The 7,025-nt window shown below is 40.1% G+C and overlaps 1 pseudogene; it reads left to right on the top strand.

The window, feature by feature from the left end:
• Positions 1-57: 57 nt before the first annotated feature.
• Positions 58-6,775, top strand: LOC129817114 (protein ARV1-like; annotated as a pseudogene).
• Positions 6,776-7,025: the final 250 nt, after the last annotated feature.

Below are 7,025 nucleotides of genomic sequence, written 5' to 3'. Positions count from 1 at the left end.
CCCCTTTTGACCCAAACCGCTAGCCAAACTGCAAACGACTACATTTCCCGACCAATCATGCATAAATCTAGGAAGTCAGATTCCTCAAGCTGGTTGCTTATCGTTGCCAAGTTGCCAACATAAAACAGAATAGCAAATGGGTTCTTTAGATGTTTTGAATGCATTAAGGACGCACACGAGCTTCGCAAAGATTACAGTAATGGGATCTTGAAGATAATAATATGTGTGAGTTAACTAGCTGGCCCATATTCATTAACTGGTTTAGATATTACCTAACTGATGCTAGGCTAGCTAGAAATGAAGGGAGCTCTCACTGGTTAGCTGGGGTTGTGTTTCTATTCAAGTTATTAGCTGACATTTCTGGTTAGAGGTTGGCACTCTAACCTTATAACAGATAAAACAGTAAGATGTCTATCTAGTTTAGCCATAGAAGCTAGAGAAATGCTTGGTGTGGAGTGCCTGTTTTATCCCTTTCATACACAGACCAAAATCCCACAAATTTACCATGTCTGCATTTTTACAACAGCCATTTCGTATATCTGAAAGGGGTAGGAGGTAAAAAACGTTGAAAAATAAATGCCACCAAAAGACCTCGACATGATTCCTGGATAGACCATTTAACCAAAATACAGGTGTCCGGTCTGTGTGAATGGTTCTCTGCTTTTTTGCAGGTAAATTCATTGACACTTCCATTGTTTAACACCTCCCAAATTTGAACTGCAAACAGCCCCCATGGTTTAACAACACCCCTACCAATTTGCCAGGTACCCACTGATATGTAAAAGGATTATATCTGCAATTCAATAGTAAATAAGGGACTGTTTGAATGGGGGTCATATAAACATTGCCTTATATATTTTTTTACAGGTAACATACCACACCTTCTGTCTGAAATGGGTAAATGTCTCTACTTCTTTCAGGAATCCTTCCAAAGGCCTGTGGACAAGTACATTGAATATGATCAGTCATTATTCTGATTGGTGCCATTTTATGCTAAACTCAAGCCTTCACACACATTCTGTTCAACATTACATTGAACGTAAGTACAGTAAGACACTCAAATAACGATTCACCAGAGTCAGATTACAGTGCATGCTTTCGAAAATTGAGGAGACTTGATGCACGTTGCGTTGCATTTTCATTTTCTCTGCAGAGAGACACAAGACATGATGGTATGTCTTATTGATGGTTTCCTCTACAGATTCACTAGAAGCTGTGTGTGTTTTGCCTGCTGTGTGAGTCCTACCTGAGGTGTTCACAAATTCAGGGATCTGAACAGAACAATGGCCCTGCAGACATCATTAGATACACCAACGAATGGGAATGTTTAGGATGGCAGCTCTTGGTGTATTGCTCATGGGAAAAGCACATTATTACTATAACAACTCATGCACTCATCAACAAACATGCATATGACAATGTTAATATCAATGTTATAACAATGTTTCCAAGTGTGGTTGAAGTGACAAATTCTGCTTTCTTTTCACAATGATTCCATACAAATGACAGTATTCTGCTGGTTGGTACTAATTTCAAGTTTATTTGTCCACAGAATTGGGTGCGTTCTCTGTCGGAGTGCTGTGCTTCCTTTAGCTGGTTTAGATGCTGCTTGGCTAGGACTTTGAACTGAGCTTAATGCTGAAAGAAATCCTGCTGTCCAGCTATGGCAACATTCTGCTCATCCCTATAGTCATATGGGAGCATGACTATTCCCCGCTCTGTTTCAGCCTCATCAAGCTGTTTGTGCTCACGTCCAACTCTCAGGCTATCAGAGGTATATTAGCCAACTCCTCCCTCAGTGTACCAACGCTCCCATTAGAGTCACTCACATTTAGCGCCATCTCTGTTCCTGTCAATTCAGTGAATGAATTGGAGTGAAAATGGATTGAAAAGTTCTCATAACTCATTATTGATACTAGTAAATAACCTACTTCACACATCGAGCCCCATATCTATCTACTTTTCACATCAGTCATGTTCTATTAAAATAGAAACCATCAGCTCACAGGGTAATGATTAGGAGCAGGAGCATTGATGTGCACCAGCAGATGGCAGCTCTTACTCCTAGCTTGAAAATCCATGTTCGAACATGAATTCTGTTATTCCCTAGAGTTACTAAATAGTTATAAATGGTCCCAAAATTGTCCAAAACGAATCCATTCATTCACTAAAACTGCATTACCATTATGCGTTATGTTTTTTTCACCAAACAATCAGGCCCACAAAGCAAGCACTAGTCTCTGTGTGGCCCCTGTGGTTTTTCACAATACACAGGGTAATGGCCCTTGTGTGCTGCTGGTCCAGTTTTTGCATTTCTGCCTGCGGCTATGGAACCCTGACCTCTTCAACAGTTGTGCTACCTTGTCCCGGACCTGCGGTTTCCACCCCTCTCCCCCTCTCTATCTCTCTCTACTGCACATACTGTCTCGACCTCTAAATGCTCGGCTATGGAAAGCCAACTGACATTTACTCATGAGGTGCTGATCTGTTGCACCCTCTATAACCGCCATGATTATTATTTGACCCTGTTGGTCATCTATGAATGTTTGAACATCTTGACGAACGATCTGGCTTTAATGACCACGTACTATATTCTCCACCCGGCACAGCCAGAAGAGGACTGGCCACCCCTCAGAGCCTGGTTCCTCTCAAGGTTTTTTCCTAGGTTCCTGCCTTTCTAGGGAGTTTTTCCTAGCCACTGTGCTTCTACATCTGCATTGTTTGCTCTTTGGGTTTTAGGCTGGGTTTCTGTTTAAGCACGTTGTGACAACTGCTGATGTAAAAAGGGCTTAATGAATACATTTGATTGATATTGGATTTCTGTAGAATTCATAGTTTATTGTACTGATGGCAGTATTTCTCAATTCTACAGCAAGTAGGAGATTAACATGATGTGCAGTTGTTCAAAACAAGTACTTTTCCTGCATATTGTCATTTTTGTGTTCTGATCATTTCCTCTCTTCTCCAGTCATTCTATACTGCAGCAGAAGGCTCTCCCTGCTGGCTGTGTGTGTGGGTCTGCTATTGGAGACGTGCATAGCCCAGGCATTTCAGACACTTCCATGGAGCATACAGGACATCCTGCCATTCCAGTGACCTGTTTCAGGCCGGTCCTAAAGAACACACTGTTACAATGGCGCCTATTATACCCGGGACCAGAGAGCGGTGAGGGGAAACTATCAGTGCTGTGTGGAGTGTGCCTAGTCATATAGTCAAACACTGACAAAAACCTCTCTGTTGGTATTGGAGTTAATAAGGATACTGGGCATTCCTGAGGCTATTTGTGAAATACCTACCACGTTAGAAAGGACATATTGAACATATTCTTTATTCTGTGCAATGCCAAAAACCACAGGCTGTGTAAAAGCAACAAATATTTTGATATGGAACAGATGTAAGATTGGTGTGTGTCACAGAGAGAGAGAGAGAGAGAGAGAGAGAACTTGCAGTGAGTAATCATACGTATTGCCTTGAATGCTTTATTTCATTGAAGCTGTACAGTAAAAGAGAGCAATATTCTCTTGGTGTTGCAGCCTATATGATTAAGTATAGGAGCTGTGGAATAATAAGCATTTGACACATATGTTCACATAGGTTGGCTTTACAGTGCCTTCAGAAAGTATTCACACCCCTGGACTTTTTCCACATTTTCTTGTGTTACAGCCTGAATTTAAAATGGATTAAATAAAGATGTTTTTGTCACTGACCTACACATAATACCTCATAATGTCAAAGTGGAATTCATAAAAAATGAAAATCTGAATATCTAGAGTTAGTAAGTATTCAACCACTTTGTTATGGCAAGCCTAAATAAGTGTAAGGGCTGTTGTCCTCCTCTTCCTCAGATGAGGAGAGGAGAGAAGGATCAGTGGACCAATACGCAGCATTAGGGAAATATGCCATCTCTTTATTTGACACGACGGCACACGAAAACAAATCACTTACAAAATTACAAAACAAGAAAACGACGTAGACTAAACCTGAACATGAACTTAACTAACTAAACGTAAAACTCACGGACAGGAAACAGACTACATCAAAACGAACGAACAGCCAAACAGTCCCATATGGTACATACATCGACGACACAGGAGACAATCACCCACAAACAAACAGTGAGAACACCCTACCTAAATATGACTCTCAATTAGAGGAAAACGCAAAACACCTGCCTCTAATTAAGAGCCATACCAGGCAACCCAAAACCAACATAGAAACAGAAAACATAGACTGCCCACCCAAAACTCACGCCCTGACCATATACACATACAAAAACAACAGAAAACAGGTCAGGAACGTTACAATAAGTTCAGGACTCTGTGTTAAATAATAGTGTTAAACATGATTTTTGAATGACTACCTCATCTCTGTACCCTACACATACAATTATCTATAAGGTCCCTCAGTCGAGCAGAGAATTTCAAGCACAAATTCAACCACAAAGACCAGGGAGGTTTTCCAAAAGAAGGGCACCTACTGGTAGATGGGTACAATTTTTAAAAAGCACACATTGAATATCTCTTTGAGCATGGTGAAGTTATTAATTACACTTTTGATAGTATATCAATACACCCAGTCACTACAAAGATACAGGCTTTCTTCTTAAATCAGTTGCCGGAGAGAAAGAAAACCGCTCAGGGATTTCACCATGAAGCCAATTGTCACGTTCCGACCTTTATTTTCCCTTGTTTTGTCTTTATTTAGTATGGTCAGGGCGTGAGTTGGGGTGGGCAGTCTATGTTATTTGTTTCTGTGTTTAGGTTTGTTCATTTAGCCTGATATGGTTCTCAATCAGATGCAGGTGTTTTGCATTGTCTCTGATTGGGAGCCATATTTACGCTCTCGTTGGCTGGCCCTCGCTTCACACTCGTCGCCAAACCCACTGGCTCCAGGTCATCTACAAGACCCTGCTAGGTAAAGTCCCCCCTTATCTCAGCTCGCTGGTCACCATAGCAACGCCCACCCGTAGCACGCGCTCCAGCAGGTATATCTCTCTGGTCACCCCCAAAACCAATTCTTCCTTTGGCCGCCTCTCCTTCCAGTTCTCTGCTGCCAATGACTGGAACGAACTACAAAAATCTCTGAAACTGGAAACACTTATCTCCCTCACTAGCTTTAAGCACCAGCTGTCAGAGCAGCTCATAGATTACTGCACCTGTACATAGCCCATCTATAATTTAGCCCAAACAACTACCTCTTTACCTACTGTATTTATTTATTTTGCTCCTTTGCACCCCATTATTTCTATCTCTACTTTGCACCTTCATTCACTGCAAACCAACCATTCCAGTGTTATTTTTTACTTGCTATATTGTATTTACTTGTTTGCCTTCACCTCCCTTATCTCACCTCACTTGCTCATATTGTATATAGACTTATTTTTCACTGTATTATTGACTGTATGTTTGTTTTACTCCATGTGTAACTATGTGTTGTTGTATGTGTCGAACTGCTTTGCTTTATCTTGGCCAGGTCGCAATTGTAAATGAGAACGTGTTCTCAATTTGCCTACCTGGTTAAATAAAGGTGAAAATAAAATAAATAAATAAATATTTAGGTTGCCTGTTTTCACTGTTGGTTTGTGGGTGTTTGTTTTCCGTGTCAGTGTTTGTCGCCACACGGTACTGTTTCGGTTCGTTCACATTTGTTATTTTGTTATTTGTGTAGTGTTCAGTTTATATTATTAAAACATGGACACTTACCACTCTGCGTATTGGTCCTCTGATCCTTCTCGCCTCTCCTCGTCAGATGAGGAGGAAGAGATAGACAGCTGTTACACCAATGGTGACTTTAAAACTGTTACAGGGTTTAATGGCTGTGATATTAGAAAACTGAGGATGGATCAACAAAATTGTAGCTACTCCACAATACTAACTTAATTGACAGAGTGAAAAAAAGGAAGCCTGAACAGAATACAAATATTCCAAGACATGCATCCTGTTTGCAACAAGGCATTAAAGTAATACTGCAAAAAATGTGTCAAAGAAATTCATTTTTTGTCCTGAATACAAATTGTTATGTTTGGAACAAATCCAATACAACACATTACAGAGTATCACTCTCCATATTTTCAAGCATAGTGGTGGCTGCATCAGGTTATGGGTATGCTTGTAATTGTTAAGGATTGGGGAATTTTTCAGTATAAAAAATAAATGGAATGGAGCTAAGCACAGGCAAATCCTAGAGGAAAACCTGGTTCTGTCTGCGTTCCACCAGACACTGGGATATAAATGTACCTTTCAGCAGGACAATAACCTGAAACAAATGGCCAAAACTATACTGGAATAGCTTACCAAGAAGACAGTGAATGTTCCTGAGTGGCCGAGTTACAGTTTTGACTTAATACATCTGCTTGAAAATCTATGACAAGACCTGAGAATGGTTGTGCTTCTGCAGAGTATTGATTAAGGGTTTGAATACTTATGTAAATTATATATTTCTGTATTTCATTTTCAATGAATTAGCAAACATTTCTAAAAACTTGTTTTCAGTTTGTCATTATGGTGTATTGTGTGTAAATGGCTGAAAAACAACAAAACATGGAAGAAGTCAAAGGGTATATTGTCTGAAGGCAATGCATGTGCTATGGCCCCTTGAGACCTTATTGGTTAAGTAGTGCATACACAGAGCCTTTATATTTTTTCTGACCAAAGCCAGTTGCTTTGTTGGTATTTCTTAACTGTATGAAGCACACTAATGTCCTCCGAAAATGCTATTATTGTATGCAGACAGAGCCTGAAGTCAGTGTGAATAAAATCATATTTTTGATTACTCACTGTTTTGTCCTTAGAGATTTTTCGAACTGATCTTATTTTTTTTCTTCTCCTTTTTGTACAGTGATAAAATGTTTAATGTTTCATTTTTGTCATTCCTGCCATAACTCGGTTCAGGATTCATGTTGTGCTCACAAGTTGTAACACGTCTTTACATCGTTGAGTGAACTATGCTTTGAAATGTTTTGTTTGGTATCCTTACAAGGATACCTCAAGTGGATCTGAGCATCTGTCCGTGAATGGTCCAGGATG

This window comes from Salvelinus fontinalis, chromosome 20 (assembly GCF_029448725.1).
Source record: "Salvelinus fontinalis isolate EN_2023a chromosome 20, ASM2944872v1, whole genome shotgun sequence".
Lineage (NCBI taxonomy): Eukaryota > Metazoa > Chordata > Actinopteri > Salmoniformes > Salmonidae > Salvelinus > Salvelinus fontinalis.
The sequence above is the reverse complement of the archived record's forward strand: the minus strand, read 5'-3'. Positions and strand labels throughout refer to the sequence as shown.